Here is a 23020-nt window from a genome sequence, read left to right as displayed (position 1 = left end):
GAATGTACTTCCTGGTCCAAGGTCCTGCCTTATACTAAAACACTATTGAACTTCCTGGAATCGTGTGATCAGATTACAAATGGTGAGGTATTTTCCCGAGTGGTGGTGGAATAGAGGTGATGGTACATGGGTCCAGCCTGGAGAGGCTGTTCAGCTGTTGTTGGCAATCAGCTCCTAATGTCATACAACCTTGGTTTTGTGTCTATGGTTGTTTTTTTTATATGTCTGTACAGATCTCTGAACCAGTTGAGCTATTAATTAGCATTTTGTGAATTGCAAGAACAAACTTGATTTATGCAGTTTGAAGCTACGCATTGTGTACTTGGACACTAGCACTACTCAAGTCCTATTTAGAGGTAATGTAGTTATTGTTTTATGGGACAGGTCCAGTGAGACCTGTACATATTCCTCAGTACACCATTTGGGTAATATTTAGAGGAGTTCAGAGTTACTTGGAGAACGTGGCTCACTTTATTTGATGGTGGTTTATGTTGTCCTTCGTAGGTATACCCACATTGAAAATGGAATCCTCTTTCGACCCTGGATTGCATGGTGGTGACAAAAAACATGTGTAAAGAAATGCTCCCCTGAAGAAAGTTCATGCATCCTAAACCAAGAACTGAAACACGTTGGGATATGGGTTTTGAAAAATGACACTTTTAGAGTGTATAGCGTGTCAAAGAAATTGATGTTTGTGAAATTGTTATATGTGTTTAATTTTTTTTAATTTAGCCGAATAGTTTCATGATATACCCACCATGTGGGTGAAATCTTGGGTCCTGTTTTTTAGAATTTTTTTAAGAGTGTTTTTATTGGAGAATGACTTAAAATTGTTAAATCTATACAAATTAATTGGGTACCAAGTCCATTTTTTCAGGACTAATGGTGAGAGGACGTTACATAGTACCGCATCAATATAGATGAGAAATGTATTGGATTAAATCATATGAACCTTCTCTTTTGTGTACAAATAAAAGCATAGTGTACACATGTGCCCCCTGCATTAGTATCCAGATCTGCAGCGCCTGCGCACGGCTGGCACAGCGCAGTTTCAAAGGCCACAGGTGCTGTCTTGACAGCTGAGCTATATATTGTAGGGTACCTGTAATACCACAGGTCCTCCAGGCAGGTAATACAATCATAAACAAAATGGACCTTGGTAGTGAGGTTGGATAGATATTACTAACAAATAATCATTCAAAATCTCATTTATTGTCAAAAAGAAAAGTTTTTTTTGCAAAATTGTCTGTTTGCTCATAGAGCACATAATTCCATATACATTTGACATCAGCAGATTCATTCCACCATACATACTCAAGCTTACTCATACACATCGAATGATAACTTAACAAAATATGGGTTTTTCCTAAACAAAAGACCGTTCATGTTAAATTTTAAAGGATATTTGTACCGCACACTGATACCACCGGAGTGGTCCCCTAGTGCTCTGGCGGTTCTGAAAGAGGGAGGTGGGGGGTGAGTTAGTGGGAATAAGCTGGAAAAGTGCAAGAGAGCAGTGATGTGCTGTTGGCAGCAACAGCCCAGTGGGTCCGTTGGCTGGGCTTGGGATGTTTTACGGTCGGTAGTCATGTGCTGTTGTGCAAGTCTATGTGCGGTTTGTTTAGTTGTTGCAATGTAGTGAAGTTTGTGCAGATTGCTGCGTTGTAGGCTTGTGGTTGTGTTTGGTTAGAATTTGAGAGGTGTATGCAGAGGGATGAAATAGTTAATGGATTGGTTAGTTGGCCTTGCTGTCCCTGCAAATATGTCTAGGTGTGATGCTTGCCATCATTCACCATTCCATTTGAGTGTGGCGCTTGCCAATTTATGTGAGGAAGGCTAGTGATCTTCATTCCATTCAGGTGTTGCACTTATCATTCATAGATTCATCTAAGCGCGGCGCATGATAACACCCACACCTGCATCCAGATGTAAAGCAAGCTAGAGTCAAGGATTCCATCTAAGTGTGGTACACGCCAACACCAACAATGCCGTCCAGATGCGACAAGGCCAAAGTTGAGAATTCCACCCAAGTGTGGCACACGCCAACATCCACACCTCCATCGAGGTGAGACGCAAGCCAAAGTCAAGGATTCCATCTAAGTGTGGTACATGCCAACATGCATAATCCCGTCTAGATGCGACGCAGGCTAAAGTTGAGAATTCCATCTAAGTGTGGTACATGCTAACATTCACAATCCTGTCCAGAAGTGACGCAAGCTAAAGTCAAGGATTCCATCCAAGTGTGGCACATGCTAACATTATTACACCTCTCTGAATAGCACTGGTGATCTGGTGCCCCCCGCTTCCTGATTTAGAACATTGTGGTGGTATGTTCTATGAAGACCCTCACCACCTTGCCCTTGAGGGACAGAATGAATGACTTGAGGGCGCAGAACAGTGATTGCAGTTCAAGGACATTGATGTGGCGATCCCTCTCCTCCGCTAGCCACAGGCCTCCTAGCCTGGAGATGTCTGTGTGGGCTTAATGTCCCAGGGTATAGGGGTATTGCAACCCCACTACGTCAGACCACGAGTGGGATGCTCAAAATGTGAGTCTCACCAGGTTCTGGGTCGTCTTTTTCAGAGTCTCATGGTCGATTGGAAAGAAGGGCTACAGCAGGCTCCAGTTACACAGCAGGTTCTCAGGTCGCTGGGAATCGTCTCAGTTGCAAATGCTTCATCTTCCCCTTTGGTTTTGGTTCCCGTGGTAGACTACCTCTTCAGCTTCCAGGACCAGACTTATGCAGGAACCCCGGGAATCAAACAGCCTTGCAACATTCAAACTTGGGGGTGCTGTTGGCAATCCTTCCAGGACATCCAGCCTCACAGGTTTAACTGGATTCTCACACTCAGGCTGGAAGACAAAGGACTGAAGAGTTCTGGACTCCCTTGCTTCCTGCCTTCAGACTCTGGAGCCTGGGCGGTGAGTACACAGGACTCCCCCCGAAAAAAAAATTAGAAATTTCCCACCCTGGAGGTCATGGGAAGAAAGGACAAGAAATGCTAAAATAACGAAAAATTAATAAAGGGGCCATTTTGGTATAATGGGCACCCCCTGGGTGCCTTAGGGATGTGGAAACAGCCCGCAGTAAACACTGATCAGTAAAACGGTTCCCACTCACCAAGTGGTAAGGAAAAATAATCAACCAGTAAAAGCAAAAAGGTTCTGGGGTTGACACGTCAGGAAGATTTATCATTGCTATGGATATTTTTATTTTTTTTATTTATTTTTTTAAATTGAAAAACTAGTTTCTTTTATACAAAACAGAAAAAAAAACTTCTGTTTCAAAAAGAAGAAAACTCCATAGCTCCATTGCTGAAAACTTCAATCAGCTTAATAGAATCATAGTGTTCCATTCCACGCAACCATCCAACATCATAAATGATGCATACTTAGACCTAAACTGACCCACCCAAATCTCCACATATTAATTAGATACACACTATTCAGCAACATTAAGGAACATCGTTGAGAGCAGCCATTAAAGGGGAAATTTCAGCAACACATTCAAAAAGTTCACAATAGCACAGACGTGTTTCACATTATTGCCAGAAGAGATCAAGCGCCACCACGCCTCCATGTCATCATCAAAAGGTGCGAATTGGCCAATGTATAAGGATCGCAAGTCATTAATGGCATGACAGTCCTTGATTAAATGTTTCAAAGATTCTACACTGACAGAGCAGAAGCGGCAATGATTGTCAATTATGGCTAAATCTTTGCGACGTCATATAATTTCCTTAGATTTTAATATATTAAGGCGAAATCTCAAAAATTGCTCGCGATAATGGCTGGTGTAGCACCGGGTCAGATAAGAAGCCTGAGCATTTAGTTTTTTTTTATCATAGCCAAGCAAACTTATTGAATCCATCTGGTTGACTATCCATGCCCAGGCCTCAAATTTTCTTTTTGCTGTTGGGGCCGAAAGGTTAAATCAAAACTACATATTTCTGCAGCTTCGACCCAGGCTTGTACTTTTAACCGCCATTGAGCCAATAGGCCAGGGTTAGGTACATCTTGTATATGATTGAAAATATGATAGGGTGAAGCTTTACTCGTACAGGACATCTTGCGCATAAGAGAGCTAGATTTCCAGATGACATGGCTGAAAAGGGAATTCAATGATAGTTCATAACGAATGACAGTAATTGAAAGACAGCGTGGAAGGTTAAGTGCCCGTTTCCAAAAGCGGCCTTCTAGTTGGTCCCAGGTTGACTCCTTTATGTTCCAACTTGCTTTGGTGCCAAACGTTAGAATGGGCACTACCTTTTGCAAGTAAAATATCAACATTGGTTTAAGTGAAAATTTCCCAAAATTTGTATTCAGTTTTGCTGCTTGAAGGGCTAATCTTGAGGTTTTCAGTTTTAAGTCTTGGATCCACTGAAATTCACATATGGAGTTATTGAACTCCACACCTAGATATCGGATGGAATTTACTGAAGAAAGGTGATGACCACCGACAGCCCAAGTAAACGCTTTATCTTTTCTGCTCTTAACAGGGCCAATTGAAACCATTTTGGTTTTTTCTGTGTTGAGAGATAGATCGTTAAGTACAAGATAGTCATTAAGGCAGAGAAGTAGACGTTGGAGACCAATCTGTGTTTTATCAATCAAGACGAGGTCATCCGCATAGGCAATGTACCTTACATGTACTGGATTTATCTTGGGTGGAAAACAGTGAACCTGTGCAAGATAAAGTGGTAAGTCGGCCAGAAATAATTTGAAAAGATCAGCGGCCAAGGGGCACCCCTGCTTAACACCGCGCGTAGTTGGGATGCGTGTTGATAAGTCGCCATGTTTATTAAGGCGTACTTGAATAGAAGTATTTGAGTGGAGCGCTATAATAGGATTAATAGCGGCTGGACAGTGCCACTTGGATAATTTCGACCAGAGGCGGTCGCGATTTTTTTCCATCAAACGCTTGCTTCATGTCAATGAAAGCTAGATGTAATTTCGAGTTTGATTTTAGAGTATCCAACTTCAACAACGTGAGTAGGGCAAGATTAGCGTCCACACCTACGCCTTTAGAAAAGCCAGTTTGACGCTCGTCCTGAATGCCAGCTTGGCTGGCCCACGTCACAAGTTTCGATCTTAAATTTGCTCCAAAGAGTTTCCCAATCGAATCTAAGAGGGCAATGGGCCGATAATTACCTGGATTGTCCCAGCAGCCTTTCTTGTGAATTGGGACTACAATCGCAGATAACCATGACTCATTGCTATGGATATCTTACCCAACAGTGATGCTGGGCAAAGAGTTCAAGGCATTCATTCCCAGATAGATCAGGGAAAGCATCACCTTGTCAGAGAGCACACTGTTTAACTGGAGGTCGACCAGATCAGGCCCAATCTTATCGTTTGAACATAAGCGCTACTAAGACCTGCGTTTTTTAGTTCTGCGCAGTAATTTCCAGATACTTAATATTAAGATGGACATCTCCTGGATGAAGAATGTAGTGCATACGTGGAGGAAACCCATGATCAAGCCTAGTCATGGCGAAAGACCATAAGTGCTAATCAACACAAAATCGTTTCATGCCAATGCAAGGTGATCCAAACCCCCATCAGTACATATTCAAGTGTATGAAAAATCTAAACATAAAACCGACTTACCATCAGCTCCACACAAACAATGGTGAGTGTTTGGGTCATGGTTTGGCTGGCCTCGCTGGAGTCTACACCGTTTCTTTTGGTTGTGGAGTCTGACAAACTCCATAGGCATCTTCTTTTACATTGTGTCACACAGCACCTTCAGAGCAATGGCACAGAGAAGTCTTCCAGATTTTGCAAAGGTTTAAATACCTTTTCTGGGACAAACTACTTTCTTCCCAGAGCAGTGAAGTGAAATAGACTTTAATTACATTTGTATCTTTCTAGAACCAGCACACACTATCTCACAATAGGTTGCTGGAGGGGTTACTTAGTATCCCCTTTGTCTAGCTTCTCATGTAACAATTTTATGTTACCCTTTCCTCACTGAATGGCTAGTGGCAGTGGTTTACTTTTAACTACTGTGGTGTGCATTTACTGCGGGCTGCGTTCGCAGCGGCGAGTAAGGCACCCAAGGGTACCATTTTTGGCCCCGTCTTTTTTCGCCATTTCCTTGTGGAAAGGTCCTTCTTGAGATTTACTCTGCGCGGCAAACCAGGTTTGGTGCCATTGTTCGCTTGGCCTTTGGCAGGATTCACAAGTGAAGCCCGCCTCTGGCTCCTGGGTGTCTGGTGGGGCAGGAAGTAAGGGAGGGGCCCGAAACTCCTTGTGCTTAGTCTCCTAGGAGACCCATATGCACACTGTAGTGATTGGCCGGCTGACTGCCCGGCAAGGACAACCACCCTGCTGGGTGACTGACAGCTAGGCTGGAATGAGGGAGAGAACTGAATAAAAGGCAAGTCTGTTGGCTTGGAAGGCAGAGTCGACCACTGGACGAAGGAACCGGAGAAGAACTTGAAGACGACGCCTGCTGCGACTAATGGACCGTTGGTTTGCCTGGTGAAGCCCTGCTGCTGTGCTGAAATGCAAATTCGTATCGATAGAGAAGCCCCTTCAAGGACGACTTCTCCCTTTTTTGAGTTGGTGGGACCAACAACTCCAAAGTAAGCCACCTGGACATTCTCCTGGAGCTGGTTGCCTTTCCACAGAGTGCTGCTGGAAACCGAATCGCCAGGGAGGGGTACACCAGTTTGCGTGAATTGCTTTTAAGTTGGCCAAGAGCTCCAGGAAGATGCTCCGGACTCCCAGGAAGCAGGACTGACCGAGCCTGAGCCCCCTCAACATAGTGCGTTCACCAGAAGCAAGGAAAGTCCATCTCGACAGCCAGGAACCGCAGTGTTGCTATTTGCGGTAGTGGCAAGGAGCTGAAACACCAAAATGCCACATGTTTGAAGATTGCCGGTTGCAAGCAGTGACCATTCGATTGCAGGAGGGGTCTCCAGAAGTCCTCCCCCTTGTCCCCACGACTGAGACCCAGGAACAGTGAGATCTGCAGAGCTGCACAGAAACAGAAGTCATCTGCTGCACTTTTTCTTCAATCCAAAAGGTACTGTAAAGTATGAGAGAACTTGCCTCTTATTGCAGAGTTGCTTGCATCTTCTACTAATCACATGCCTAAACAGCTTGTGGCCCCACATGGATTCTTCTTTTCTTCAAAGACTTCTAAAACATTGTGCAAAGACTTTTCTTGCTTACCTACCAGAAGTGCTTCAGCTCATAAGAATTTTGCCCATTGACTTTGACCTAACCTGTTATACTGAATGACTAAGCTTAGAGGATCCAAAAGTATTTTCCTGCTTAATATTATCTTTGATCTCTTGTTTGTTCTAACAACCTTTTCCTTTGACCAAGTTCTAAGAGTATTCTAAATGCAACAGTAAGATATCAATGTCCCCAGCACCCCAATTACCGAAGCCACCGGAGGGTGCAGGCTGTGACCGTGGGCCACCCCAAAAGGGTCTTCACCAATCAGAAAACTAAGAGTGTATAGTTTTGGAGTGCATTTGTGTGCCGCTCCTACATTACTCCCTTCCGAAGAAGGCCCATTCCAACTGACTTGATGAATTAATAATTAAAATGTCTTTCTCGCGTTTTTCTCTGCGCACCAAACCAGGTTTGGTTCTTTTGTTCACAGTCTCTTCGTGGGCATCTACACAGAAGACTTCCTTAGGCGGCTGAAAGTCTGGGTGGGCAGGATGTGAGGGAGGGGTTTTAGGACCCCTGCCATGGGTTCCCTTGGTAACCCAAGTCGCATTCCTGTTTAATTGGCTAGGTGACTGTCCGGCCAGGACAGCCACCCTGCTGTGTGATTGACAGCCAGGTCTCTGGGTCTGGAAAGGCAGAGTCGCCACTGGAACGAAAGAACCACGACTGAACTGCCCGGTGAAGCCCTGCTGCAGGTCCGAATCCTCAAACTCCAATGACAGAGAAGATCTTCCCGGAATCGTCTTCCCCCGAGCTGGTGGGACCAACCAGTTCGCCCAAACTGCAAGCCAGGACTCCCTGCTCTGGTTGAATTCGCTGTACAGAGCTACAGTGGGGTGGATAGCCAGGAAGGTCGGACCCTGCTTGGGTTTTAAGGAGCGCACCTTTTATTTGTTGCTTTGCTCTGCTGCTCGTTTCTTCCCTGAGCAGTGCAGGACCCTTCAGTCTTCCTACTTCATGTCAGTCCGACAGTCACTTCAGGAACTGTGAGCCTGCGGGAACTGCCAGGAACATCCGCCTCAGCTACAGCTTCTTCTCCATTTAAAGGTACTGTGCAAATCCGGTTGTTCGTTTCGTCCAGCCCCGGTGAAGGTGTGTGAAACCTTCGCCAATCCGAGGGCTTGTCCTTCTCTACTCTTTAAACTAACTTTTCTGCCGACCAACTTCGTCCGGAACTCTTGGCAAAGACTTAACCGCAACTACCCTGAACTTTGTGATCTTGAGCAAAAGACTTTTGTCCTATTGACTTTGGTCCTAAGCCTATTTGATTTGATCCCATCACTGTGGTTCCTCTTTCTAGATTGCCCTGCTTACTTACCTGTTGGTGCTGCTAAAATTTTGTCCAACTTTGTCTTTCCCTCCCTTTTTAATTACTAGAGTGCCATTTTTTTCTCCCACTTCATTTTGTGAACTTAACTTGTCTGAACACTATTGGGAGTGGTGTGGTGTATTAAGAGTGTGATTTTTTTTAACTGCTTCACTTTAGTGAAATGTTATACAACTGATGTGTAAATAAATGTATATTCTTTTACTCAGAAACCTTAAGTCAATGTTTGTTTGAATCATAGTAATTGCTGCCCTTTGTGTAAATATTGATACTGCTCACTTGCTCTTGAGATAAGTCTGGCTGCTCAGCCACCGCTACCACTTTTACTGTGTAGTACAGGCTTGTACCAAAGGTGAATTAGTACTTTCACTTGTAGTCTTAATTGTGTGGTGTTCCCAAGGGGTACTGCGTATAATTCTGCCTAACACTGTTAAAGCAGTCCAAAAAAAAAAAAATCAATAAAAAAATCAATATATCATTTCGTTACAAATATATATATATATACACACACACATACATATATATATATATATATATATATATATATATATATATATATATATATATAGCACCTAGGCTTATTGACAATCTACATATGTTTCGGTCGTTACAAAGGGGCTTTCCAAAGTTCGCCTTGTATTTCTCAACCTTCTTCAGGATATGGGTAGAGCATCAAGATTGCCTGACCCCTGGGTAACAACGTCCAGTGGAAGATGTCTTCCAGCAACTAATCTAAAAACAAACAAATCAACCAATCATTACTAACCGACCTCTATTTTTTAAACACAGTTTAATTGTGTATATAAATCTGTTATGATTATATATTAGTACACACTCACCTCCAAATTCAATTAATGGGGGTAGTATAAACTATGGAATTCATTCTCAATGCTCCAGGGAAACAATTTGAAAGAAGCCTGAAACGAGGAGACACAAGCACATAGTGAGCAGGGGGCTCTCTTTCTATGCATGGGATCTCATTCTCAACAAGGAGATTTGTCCAGTTCTCTACCTGTGATTTCTCTTATTTGCGCTGGCCTGTCAGTCCCAATGGTTGCATTGGGCGGTTTGCCAGACGGCGAAATACCTATAAACTCTGCCGTCGTAACTCATGGCTCTTGAGTGGAAGCAGAAAGGGGATTATATTTCTGCTGTTAGTCCAAGTATCACACTCGCTTTCTTTATTCCGTGTTTGTGTTTGTAAATATTGGGATGGCCACTACAGTAGGAAGCGTATTATTTCTTCTATTTCCATTCCAGTTCGACTCATTACTACTCATTCACAGCAACTGCTGTGACTCTCAATGGAAATAGGAGGACTACGTTTCTGCCAATAGTCAATATCTTGATGCATACACCCACTCAGTTCCTTTATTCAACGTGTATATTTCACAATATTATAGTGGCATCTAAAGTGGAAAACATGAATTATTGCTTCTTTATCCAGATCCAATACCACTAGTTACTCATTCACAACAGTGGCTCATCCATCATATTGCATTGCCAGTCGTCTCATGGAGCATGGGTGTGGGTTCCCAGGAATGATATGTTCTGGCAATCATGGTGGGCAGCAAAAATTTCGTAAAAACAATGTCTCCTTACTTAGCATGCGCAGGATGGTGTGTCTACCATCTCCTTCCTCCCTGTTGCGCACCACATCATGAAATCAGGGAATCCAACATCCTCTTAGTGAAATGGGGGGGGGGGGATCTCCAGTATTTACTGTTAAAAAACCAGTTTATTCCACTCGACAGACATTGAGGCCACAATCAACCGAATCCAGGGAATATAGCCACCTCTGTTCCACTTTGTGCAACATGGTGGACAGATCACCTCCTTGTGTTGGCGCTTTTATGGCTTGAAGTACAAACTATCTTATATCCCGGTCAGTATGGCCAGCTCTGCTAAAGTGTTCCACCAAAGGTTTGTCTTGTACTTTATTTCTTATGCAGGATCTATGTTCTGAGATCCTTTATCAGACCCGTCTTCTTGTTTTTCCCCACATATAGCATGCTACAAGAGCAGAGGATGATGTAGATTACATTTTTAGTTAGACAGTTGGTATGTCCCTTTATTTGCCATCTCATTTTTTCCATATTCGAAGGAATTTGCTTTTTCGTGAAGGGCTTTTCGGACAAGGGCTGTCAGAGGCTGCACGACTCACTGCTCCTTGTCTGCCGTGACTCTACGCTGTTCTCCATTTCCCCAGCGAGCTGGAAGTCGGCTGAGGATTTGGATTACCTTTGTGAAAATGATTCTGCCCCGCCGCACTGACCTCCTCTACCCACAACCCCTTCATAACAAACAAACACACGCTTTTGCGCGCATGCTTTTTCGTGAAGGGCTTTTTGGACAAGGGCTGTCAGAGGCTGCATGACTCCCTGCTCCTTGTCTGCCGTGACTCTACGATGTTCTCCATTTCCCCAGTGAGCTGGAAGTCAGCTGAGGATTGAGTACCTGGTCAGGCACTGTAATTGACAAAGACTCAAAAGTTGCTTCGCATCTTTTAACTATTTCCTTTCTGACTTTCCTATAGGATTACCATTGTGGAAATTCTTATATGTGCCGTAACACCGCCTCCTCTACCCACAACCCCTTCATAACAAATGAACACGCATGCTTTTTTGTGAAGGGCTTCTCGGACAAGGGCTGTCAGAGGCTGTCTGAAGGGGGCGGAGGTTGGCAGCTCCGGCTTTTTGGGCAGATAATTTGCTTTAGTTTTCCTTGCTTGGCCTTAACTAAGCATAAGTTGCCTCCGTTGTAGGTATATTTAGTCTAACTTTTTCTGATTTTGTTTTGTGGTTCTTTGCTCCTTTTCTACGCTATGTGCGGTTATTCAGATTCTGAACCAGTGCTCGACTAAGATTTGTAAACATTTTTAAAAAAAAATAAAAATAAAGAAGACTTTTCTTAGCATGTCTCGTTTAACAACTGGTATGCCTGGTCGAACTGAAATCGCAGCCCGTCCGGCTGCCGCCTTAACTCCACAATGTTCATCACACACGATACAACTGTTGCACAATAAGAGACTACTAAATTCCGAAATTGTTCACCATTAGCAGATATTCGTACATTTTGTGCCCCGAATAAGAGAATTCCCCGGGTGCGAGACCGGTCTACGGTTGTATAGATTAACAACCTGGAACTAAATGCCCCCAAAATGAACGGAGAGGACGTTGTGACGAGTAACCAGATTACTGATTTTTTAGTACAGGCTGGTACATTAAGCCTAACAGCTCTGGTGGCTTTTTCGGGCCCGCAGGATGGGGGGGGCCCCCCAGATCAAGCAGGTGTGTGGGAATTCTCTTCCTGCCGATGCACCAATGCAGGTTGATTTCCCCTAATGTCCCTTCATTAAAGATGGCTGTTAAAGCTGTACTCAGTAAAAACTCGGATATACCATTAATGGTGGGTGGAAAGACAGGTGATGTATGCTTGACGCTATTACATTTGAACTGTGGCGGAGGGGGGGCACTTTTTGCACACGAGCTCTCCCAGTCACCGGTAACGTTCTCTAACACTACCCAAGATGTGTCGGCCTTATCCAGTTAGTTTTACAGCCTACTCCACACCGCCAGAGAGTGTCGCCTTTGATCCCCCATGATGTGGGCTCCGGGCATTGTTCCATTGGTCTGGAGACTTCTCTGCAGTCCATGAATGCGGCCCTTTTTTCGCCAACTAGGCTGTATGAGGCTCTGGATAATAGGCTGAACAAACAGTCCGATTTATTAACCCAGTTGGGGCAGACAGGCACTACTGGAAAACAAATTGGCGACTTTTTCGCCTAATCCATCTGACAAACCTTTACTCATCGAGCGTTCACAGGTATACTTAAAAAAAAAAAAAAGCAGCACCCCATTAGCTCGCATATTCCTCGAAATGTGAACCAATGGCTAGAGTCGGATTAACCATTGGTGGTCTTATCACCTTTAAAAAAAACCTTGCAAATGCACCCTCAGTCTGCGGTACTTCCGGAAGGAAGAAATAAAAAAGCTAAAATTAAGAACTCGATACCTGCTGAGCCACATGGGAATCGGGTGATTTCGTAGGAAATGAAGAGGGACTAACTCAGGTGGCCATGGATATGGCTCCCGCAGCCAACTATAACATCTTTGAAAATAAACCTAAAAGCAGAAAAACGCAACCTCATTTAAGAAAAACAAAAATATGAAAACAACTGCCTCAAATAAAGCTACAGGTGTGTAAACATTTTTTGCAAAAATTATCACTTCCGAAGTCATCTGCGACATTAGCCTGGGAGGCGATTGCCAATAAGTATAGGCAGCCCGTTTCGCAAATAATGCAAACTTAGCTGACCTTGTTTGTTTAACGGAACAGCAAGTTACCTTGGCTTCATCTGCTACTCGCACGGGAAGACAATAAAAGGTATTTCCAACACTACTATGGCCCTACCAGTGCCTCAGATTCCCCGTTTATCGGAGACCCAAGATGTTTTGGCTCAATCCGCAATATGTGGGGGAGTAAATAAGGGTCCTTCCGACATTACTATGGCCTTCCCACTACCCCAGATAGATCTACCAACTGCATCAGGCCAAAATAGTCAAGGGACTTTTGGCGTAGTTATCCTGTGTGAGGAGAAACCTCCAGCTATAGAACTTGGAGGGAAGAAATGGAAAAATCTTCTTTGCTCCGACAGACCTGCATGAGCAGGGGGCCCCAAACAGTGTCCCCAGTCGGGACCACGACCGCTCTCGCCTACAATTAATGCCCAAAGGCCATATACAGCAACCTGGCCAGGAATTTCATTCTGCCGGTCAAACGAATCCGAAGCTATTCCATCTCACCTTGCAGTGTCGCTCTCATCCTTTTGTATTGTATGATTTTAACAGGCAATCTTTTCTGAACATATTTTCAGAAATTCCAGCGCTCGAGAATCTGGTAACAACAGACATCGAACAAATATAGTTCATACATGATTAATACCCGTATGTGGTTAAACTGTGGCTGAAATCAGCCATAGTAAGGAATGCCCTGTGGCAGGCGAGACATGATCTTTACAACTTGGGCGTCCTGTTGCTCACTCAAGCGTCTGAGGAGCGTCAAGAAACCTCAAATCTCTCGAGACACATGAACCTTTTGAATGATAAACCTCAAAACCAATTTTTGTCTAATGTGAAAGGTGTGGGGGGGGGACTTTTCTTGAGAAACAATCCGAGGACAAGTTATAGTGGCTACCAATCCCATACAACTCACCATTATCTCCCTCTTTCCGAGAGCCTTTGTTCTCTAGCCTCCTGGAATACCAGGGCTTTTAAACACCTTACTAATTAAAAAAATAATTTGCTGAAGAGTTACTATGTTGTAGCCTTACAGGAGGTATGGCTCTCGGTGCCTCTGGTTTGGGATCAACATGTTGTTGCACCAATTCCAGTTTGTGGCCGTCCTATGGCGGGCCTCTTGGTGGCTATCAGAATTACAGCTAATATAACTCTTGAACCATGGGTCTCCGAGTAGTTTTCTGCAAATGGTTAAACTTAAAGCAGGTAAATTAACAACTGCCCTAATAAATGTCTACCAAAACCCAGCCACAATCACTGACGAAATATTTTTAAGTGATTTGGAGGAGTTGTTAATTAGAAAATCTATAGAATTGTGCACATGTCATCCTAGTAGGGCATTTTAATGTACGGTGCATTGAACTACCCTCCAAACCGCTAAAACCTTTCACAAAACGGTTATATGCTTTGCTTTCGAGTCATCATATGTATATGTTGAGCGGCTCGGTTTCGGGAGATATACCCAGTGTAATAACATGACAGGGTAACCAACGGGCCCTGCTCGATTATATTTTTGTCGACTAAAACCTGTTTTCGCATACTACTACTTTACAGGTGATTGACCAGCAAACGAGCGACCACAACATTCTTACAACATCCTGGTGGTCTTGGGCTATTGATAAAGTTTATTTCTTTCCTTCGGTGGCTGTTGGAATGATCCTTAGTGGGAAAAGTAGATTCTATTGGACTCCTCTTCTAGCGGAGTTTAATACTCACTTATAGAGAAATGCAAATGAAACTGCTTTAAATACACAGAGTGAGCAAATTCTTATGTGGATGTCATGCACATTTTTAAAAGGTACACGCACTCTCTCGGGGTAAACAAATACAACACAATCTACATATCTATGATTCGGATCTGGCAGCACAAAAAACTTGTGTCGATAAGAGAAAGCTCCTGTCCTCCCCTGATGCTGCTATGATATCTAGACTTAGGACATTAAAGTGTCACTATAAGAACTGGATTAAGGCCAGAAGGGCCCTCATGTACCAGAGGGATGGTGAAGCTCTTTTGACAGCAATGGCCCCTCAGAACTCTGCATCTATTTGGGGTTTATTGAACAAAACGCAAAAGGGACTTCCTCGAGTATCACAGATAAACCAGATACCAAGTGAAGTTTGAGCAGCATATTACAAGACGCTTTTCTGCTACCACCCCTTTTGCGGGTATGGTAACACCTCAGTTGGGTAATTTAGATCACCAACCCCTTTTTGATTAAGAGGGCACACTCTTTTACATTTCAAAATTAACAACTTCTAGAGCTCCGAGCCCCAATGGTCTATCCAATTTTACTATTAAGCAACATCCTCTGCAATGGGCTAATACACTCTGCATAATATTCCAACAGATTATCAAGACCAGATTGCTCGCTCTGTGTTGGCGGAAGTCTATAGTGATCCCTATTTATGACAAAGGTGATCGCTCTTGCCCTGGAAATTATAGACCTATAACTTTGTTGGATATACCGGGCAAACTTTTGCTAGGCTTCTGCTGCAAGACCTAAATATTTGGCTTGATAACACTAAGCGAAGAGACCCTAACCAGACCAGTTTTATGCCGGGCCTGGGCACTGTGATAAATCGTCACGCCTTGCATCTGATAAAGCTCCAATAGCAAAGTACAAGACAGACAGTATTTCTGGCGTTTATAGATTTTCAGGGTGCATTTCATTTGGTGTGTAGGAGTCTATTGTTTTAGAAAATGCTTATAGCTGGGTGTCTGGAACATTTACTCTTTTGGATCCAAGAACTCCACTCACAGACCTAGATTCAAATTAGATTAACTCTTGAGACCTATCGAGGACTCGAACAAGGTTGTCCGCTTGCATGGACCCTTTCTAATTTTTTTGTATCCGTTGTATGTGATCGCTTTAACATCATGATCTCCAATTCGCCCCGCTTGGTAGGCCGCTCAGTCCCCCGGTTGTTCTACGCCGACGACCTTGTGCTGCTGGCGAGAACTCCTAGGGGACGGAGGGCCTTATTAGCCCAGCTCGCTCTATATGTTGACGAAAACATGCTTGCAGTCAATCAGTCCAAATGCAAAATCATGGTCTGGGGTAGGACTTTGAAGAAAAATCTAAAACCCCTAATCTGGTACCTCCAAGGAAATACCCTGGAAGTGGTGCCAGAATATAAATATTTGGGCATTTTAGTAAGCAATTATGTGAATGAAAAACCATACTTTAACTATCTGGAGGTAAAATTTAAAAACAGCCATCTCGCAGGCCCATGTATTACAGACTAGATAAGAAAAATGTTCACACTTTTCAACTATTGTCTTTTATAAACAAAAGGTAATCCCTGTATTATTTTACGGTGCCGAGACTAGACATGATATGACGCAGACTTTTTTAGCAAAAGTGTTGGGCTTGGTATCGCTTTATGGAGCTTATTGTTGGAAGATCCTTTCCCACTACTGGAAATACCAGATGGTAGTAAACCCTTTTGGCATTATTCAGGCAGTGGCTTGTGCCATCACAACATCCGATCATGTTAAAATAAAATCTTGGGGTGTTACGATCTGGTAGGTGGGACCATAACTTTGTTGATCGAAAACCCTAGGAGAATCAAAAAGAAATGACTGGATTGTAACAAGGGAGATTTGTTTTAAGTTGAAACCCTTCAGGGAGCAATCATGTGCAGTTCTTTTATACCAAATAACGGAACCATAGCTCCTGAAATTCCCAGATAGTAAGTATCGATCTCAGTATTTAAGGCTGAGATTAAACGTATGGTATACTAATTAAATTCTATCTCAACGTAATATTGTTGAAGACAAGAGCTGTTGGCTCTCAATCAGAATCTATAAAACATTTGATCGTAGAATGCCCCGCACTCTTGGGGCAAAGAAAGAGATTCTTCCATAAAATACTTGACGGTTACCAAATTATGGATACTGGTGGTTTGTGGCATCTTTTATAGGATAGCCATATTTCGAGAGTCAATGTGGCGATGGTTCCGTTTATGCAGTCTTTAAATCTGGTTTTGGGGGTTGTGCAATAAAAGGGGCCGTGAGCCCTCGTAAGCAGTTGGTTGAGATCTCAAACTTGGATAGATTGAGGTGCGAGAATTGTGACCTTTTTAAACTGAAGTATTGTTTTAATAATTTTGTTTAATGTTTTGTTATGGTAGAAAAATATATTTTTGTGATGTGTAATGAATTGGATGTGTTTTTTTTGGAAATGTTCTTTTATTATGTAAAATGTTTTGATGTATTTGAAAAGCTGTTTTTTCAGCTATACCAAATTTAAAAAAAAGATATCATTGGATGTGAGAGTAAGCTTGAGTATGTATGGTGGAATTAATCTGATGTCCAATGTATATGAAATTATGTGCTCTATGAGCAAACAGTGATGACAATTTTGCAAAAAAACATCCTTTTTTGACAATAAATGAAAGATTTTGTATGATTTGTTGTTAGTAGTATCTATCCAACCTCACTACCAAGGTCCATTTTGTTTATTATTGACAGCTGAGCTGACAGCAGAGTCACTTAAAGCTGCTTTTAAAAACTGCACGTCCGTTCCAAAACTACATACTAATGATAAACTGCCATCAGGATGGTAGTTTATTCTTTAATGCAAGCCAGACCCAAATTTGGAATATTGTGGCTAGTATTTCATAAAAAATGATTAAAACCATATCTGATCTGTATTTTACAGATGTCATCCATGTGAGCCCGGGCTATGTCCATTCTCCCTAGAATGGGTGTCTATGCTGCACCCAGCAGGACCATAGCGATTGGTGGCTGCCCCTATGTTGATCCTTTCTGAGATCAGGTACACCTCTCAACAGAAACACAGCTCCTCAACAGGAGTGGTTCTGGGAAACAGGAATCAAAGAGCACACTCTGAAACAAAAAAACAAGCCTTACACCAAGGTGCTGCATTCCAATGGGTCTTGGATGCTATGGGTCTGGAAGGAGCAGGGTTAGAAGAGTCAGGGGGAGCTCAACAGTTGAAGGAGGATTGCACCATCTCGTTTGTCATTGCCACTCTTTTTCCTTTCTGTCCACACTTCCTTTCGCACAAAGCACTTGATGCAACCATGCAAAGACTAATTCTCACAAGGGCAGGTATTGGACCTATTGACGCATACTTGCTTTCATCCAATCCTGTGGGCCTTTTTCCTATAAAGTGCGGGTCTTCCACAATTTCTTTGATTCACTGTTGTACCATCAGGGACTTCAATAACTCATTTGGACCTCCTTTGGGATGGTTTACCTTTCCAAACGCCTCAGCCATTGGAGGTGAGGAAGGTGTGCTCCAAGGAAGAGGCAAGCTTGCTCCCTACCCACTCCCAGGGCACATTCAGGGCGACTCTTGCTGAGGACCAAAGCCTGCTACAAACCTTCATAGGATGGGAAAACAGAAGCAAGATGACTCGCCTTGTCCTAGAGCCCCTGCAGGGGGTTTCACAGCATCCTGAAAGCCAGACCCGCCAGATCATATTTTTGCTGAACCGCTTTGAGCTACCTTTCGAACCACCTTTAACACTGTCGAACCAACAGTTCAGTCTTTGGCACTTGCTCAACTTCGAACCACCATGCTTGTATCATTGAATTGACGGCTACTGCTACAGCAGAGCATTGTCACCTGTCCGTCTCGAGCAACTGTGCAACACGCACTCCACTTTGAATCGCTGCATCAAAACCCCAGGCCTTCACATGACAGATCGACTGCAACTGTTGGATCACCACGTCACTCATTGACGCAAACCAGAGGTACAAAATCATCTCGATCACACTTGATTTCCAAACCACTCCTGGTGATCATTCAACCTGCGCCGCTCGACGCTGCATGTATCACCTGCTCGAACCCAACTCCGTGCCTGGATCAATGTGACTCGATGCCCACAAACACAATTCGGACCACACGCACAACTGCTGAAAGCCTGGCTCAAGAACATCTATCAACCTAAATGTGGAATAAAGTACTTTAAAATGGTCCGGTCCACCTTTTGTGGCCCTATAGACTGGCTAAGTGCCCTATGCACCCTTTTACTTCAAGAACATATCTTTTTTAAGTTCCTTGTTGCATTTCCTCCCAGCTAACTATCCAGAATACTGCATTTCTCAGGATTTCCTTTACAAGAGTGGGTTTTTCTACAGTTTTTGATGGTTGAGTATATCATTGATTTGCGTAATTAAAAGTATATTTTGTATAGTATCTTGATTGGACATTGTTGTTTTGGAACTGTTGTGCTTTGTGCTTGGGTTGCTAATCGCTCATATTCACACCCCCCTGAGGACATAGCCTTTCCTCAGCGCACATTACCACAAAAGGCATAGGAACAATTTTTCTTAGCTGTGCCCGTTTTACCTTTATGATTCGGATGACTGAAGTTTTGTAGAAGGGGGCCAAGTAGGTGGTTTAGGCACTATTAATTCTTATACTCTTCCAGAGCAAAGGTCATTTTGTCACAGTGGTGCTGTAGCATGCGTGACTTGACTCAACTCAAAATAGTTTATTCTATGTATTTGTGCGCTAGAACACCAAAAAGAGCAGTAGACAAATTTGGAGAACAGTGCACACAATGAAACTTTTGGAGTAAGTATTTAACAAAATGTCATGTAGGACTATGCCAGACAGCCGGAAAGTGAAATTAGGTATGCTCAGAGTTTTTTCTTGTTACAGAATCACAGGGTTTAAAAATTGCTGGGAGACATTTAGCTCCTGGTTATAGTCTAGGAGATCCTGGTTGGCATTACACCACCACGAGCTACCTCATCAGGGCAACTTGTGCTATGTAAGGTAAGGGTGCTGAAGTAGACACAGAACACAAAGGTGACATGCTTGTTGGTACAAACCTTTATTTAAAAGAAAATAAGAAATAACCCTACCTGTCCTTATAACTAAGAGGGGAATCCCTGCTTCAAACAAAGCTAAGGATGGTAGCAGAATGTCCGTCAAAAACAAATGTCCGTCAAAAACAAATCATCCACTGTCCCATTTCCATCCGTGTCCCAAAGTATTATTGACATCTTATATGGGAGTAACATTTGCAGAACGCTATATAACATTTCCTGCTTCCAGAGTGGTGCCGAACCATCCAGGAGCTTCTTTCAACTCCTGCTAGTCAAATCCTTGTTTCAATCCCTGAGAGTGGGCAGAGGATCGCTCAATATTTAAGTGGTTACCTTCGCCATGTGGCAAGCTAGAACTTCACAAGTTGGAATCCCGGCAGGGTGAACTCTGCACGGTTATTGCACGACTTAGAATCATGAGAAATTTGACATGTAATGCTCTATAAAAACCCAATACTATTTTAACAAATCACAGAGCCCAACAATGTAATTATCTTCAAAACTAGCTTTAGCTATTCCAAGTCTGCATAGACAAAGAACAGAGGACGTGCACAAGATGTTTGCAGTAGGCGGCATATTGTTCAGATGATGTTTAAAATTCATCCAGATGGGATGTGCCTGAAATTCCTTAACATTACCAGAATGCACATCATGGATTGACTGGTTTCCTAGCATTAGTCTCCCTCAATGTATTGCATCCAGAGAGTTATGTTGCACAGTTACCTTTAGGTTAAATGTATCATTGCACAGGTATCAGCATGTGCAAGAGAACACATCTTGGAACAATCTATTACAGAATGTTATTCACTGAAGCTAAGAATGTGAAGGGGACATAACTGGAACGTTATGGGCGGCAGTTAGAGCTTGGCGCTGACAAGAGAAGGTTGTACTGCAGTCCATCTGAATCTTATAACAAAAGGAGCTACTCAAAGAACCAAGGTCCCATACCTTTTATTATTAGTTACATTCCCAATTCTCAGCCAATTGAAAATATTGTTTTCCTCTTATGAAAATATGGCATCACAATATGAAGCACACCCAAAAATGGAGAAGCGGGGAAAGCCATCTAGTAAAACATAACAAAACAATATTAAAGAACTAAAATGCTATAAAAGAATATACCTTACTTAACCAAAACACAAAGACACCTATGACAAGGTGAGGCACTTGACCCCGTCAGGTGGGGACAGGCATCCCTCCCAAACTGGGTGCTGCCATCTATCGTACCACGCCTTGCAGCCTCGTATATGGCAAAAATTCTCTGCTTTGTTTCAGAACTACAAGTTCCAGGATGCTGCACATCTCCCCGAGCCAAAACGCCAAGACCATATACAAGTATCACCTTAATGATCAGCGGATCACCAGCAGCTACCCAGACTTCTCGGAACAAAAGGAGGGCAATGCAAACACCCAACAGGGATGGGACATGACCACAGAAACATCACAAGCACTTGCACAGGGAAAAGGGGCTAGGCTAACAGGGGTCCTTAAAGAATTTGGACCTCGGGAGCAGACTCCCGGGGAAAATAAAGTATCCGATGGGCCGAGAGGTCATGTGGGGTGTAAGAACCAATGGTAAGTGTGAAGCATCATGAAGCAAGACACAGACAAAAGATTCAAAGTTAAAAAATAAATGGTTTATTAAATCAAATGTCAGGATGGTAGAAGGCATAACTTGTTATGCTATGGTGGGATTTCCCTACCTGAATGAAACTAAGGAAAGTCTAAGACAAAGAGTTCAACTCAGTCCAAACCCCATCTTTTCCTTACCAACTAAAACTAAACTATGTGTAGGGATGTCAATAGTGAAAGAAATGGTGATCAACACAAAGTTTGGAGCCTCTTCCAGCTCTTCGCTTTCTCTTCAGCTCCCCTTGCCCAAGTTCAAGAAAGTTCCATAAAAAGTCTCAAGATTACCTCCACCCCCATCTCCCCCCCCCCCCCCCCCCCCAAGTCCAAGGCAACTTAGTTCCACACAATTCTCTGGGGTCCCTTCCCCGTTCAATGCAACACAGTTCAGCCAGCAAAGGGTCTTGAGGCTCCATTATCAAGACAATCTTTGTGGTTCATCGAATCTCACGGTTCCCTTCCCCCAAGATTTCAACTTAGCGACTTGTACTGGTTTCAATCTTTTAAAGTACAACACAAATCTAGGTCCACTTGTACCCTCCTTCTGGCTTGCCTTACCAGTTCAATCACAGTGCTCCTTCTTGGTTTATTTCACACTTCTTTGCCTTTCACAGTTTAGGGCTCACTGGTCTAGGCGCTGTTGTCAGACCACGCGGTCCACCGAGCACAGGTTGCGCTAGCAGGAACTCTAGGCTCTACAGCCCACAGAGGTTCTTCTGCATTTGCCCCGGTGTACAGATTCTAGGACATCAGCTGGCATCCTGGCTTCCTCCCAGGTCCCACCACAGCTGCCTCCTCACCATACGGGTGCCCTGCTCGTCTCCCACACACGCCTCCCTGTTGCTCCTCTTTGGCTCTCCTTGTATACACTTGCAACCACTTGACAGGTTGCAGGTGTGGATTCTCAATTGGGCTTGCCTAACTATAGTTAAGGGGATATGCCATTTAAAGCATTCTACAGGCATCTTCTTCGGGTAGGTTCCATGTCATTTCATCGCCGGATTTCTTTTGCAGGGTTTATTAACCAGAATATTTTTTTTTTTTTTTTTTTAAACCCATCGAATTCCCCCACCCCCCAAAAGAAAAATATCGCGAAAAAACATCCTGCGATGAAATGACATGGAACCCTTCTTCGTCCCAGCACTAGACTGGTGAAATAAGGTTTCAGTATAAAGGCCGGGGGAGGGTTAGGTTGGTCTTCAATATGAAAAAGGGGTACCATGTCTCGCCTGCAGGTACCCCAATCGCCAAAGAGACTACACTCAGGTGATCCTAGCTTGCTTCTCCATGGCCAGGGTCCAAAAGGAATGGCCTTTCCCTAGCCACCAGAGAAGAAGATCCAGGGGGAGTAGGTTAGGATCCCCTCCAGTTTCTCACAGAAAGGGGAGAAAGTAACCAGGGAAAAAGGCCAAAGTATTAAAAAACTGTGCGGCCAGGATGAGAGGTATTTGGGTGAGGTCAGAAGGAGAGGTGGCAGGCGGGGAAGAGAAGTAGGAGCGGAGTGCTGAGGATGAGCTGGAGTTTGTGGAACAGGGTGCATGTAAGGCATTGTGTGTGCAAGAGTGTTACCACCCATGACATTATCCTCCTTGCATGCCACACACAAACACTTCCATAAATAGGCACTGAGAGTCTCACAACAATCATCTTGCTCCCTCTTTAACCTGCCACACACCTGCTTGGATCCTTGCTTTGTCTCATCTTTCCCATTTTTCCTCCTGCTCCTTACCCCAATCTTTTTTCCTCAGCTGGCTGTCTGGATAAGG

The 23020-nt window shown here is 43.5% G+C and overlaps 1 protein-coding gene across 1 annotated transcript in view; it reads right to left on the bottom strand.

Moving 5' to 3' along the window:
* SLC35B1 (solute carrier family 35 member B1) overlaps positions 1-23020 on the bottom strand; it is a 215977-nt gene that overhangs the window by 157172 nt on the left and 35785 nt on the right. The window lies entirely within an intron of this gene.

This window comes from Ambystoma mexicanum, chromosome 13 (assembly GCF_040938575.1).
Source record: "Ambystoma mexicanum isolate Mex_15411 chromosome 13, UKY_AmexF1_1, whole genome shotgun sequence".
NCBI classification, from domain to species: Eukaryota; Metazoa; Chordata; class Amphibia; order Caudata; family Ambystomatidae; genus Ambystoma; species Ambystoma mexicanum.
Note: the sequence above shows the minus strand (reverse complement) of the source record. Positions and strands in the feature narration are given on the sequence as shown.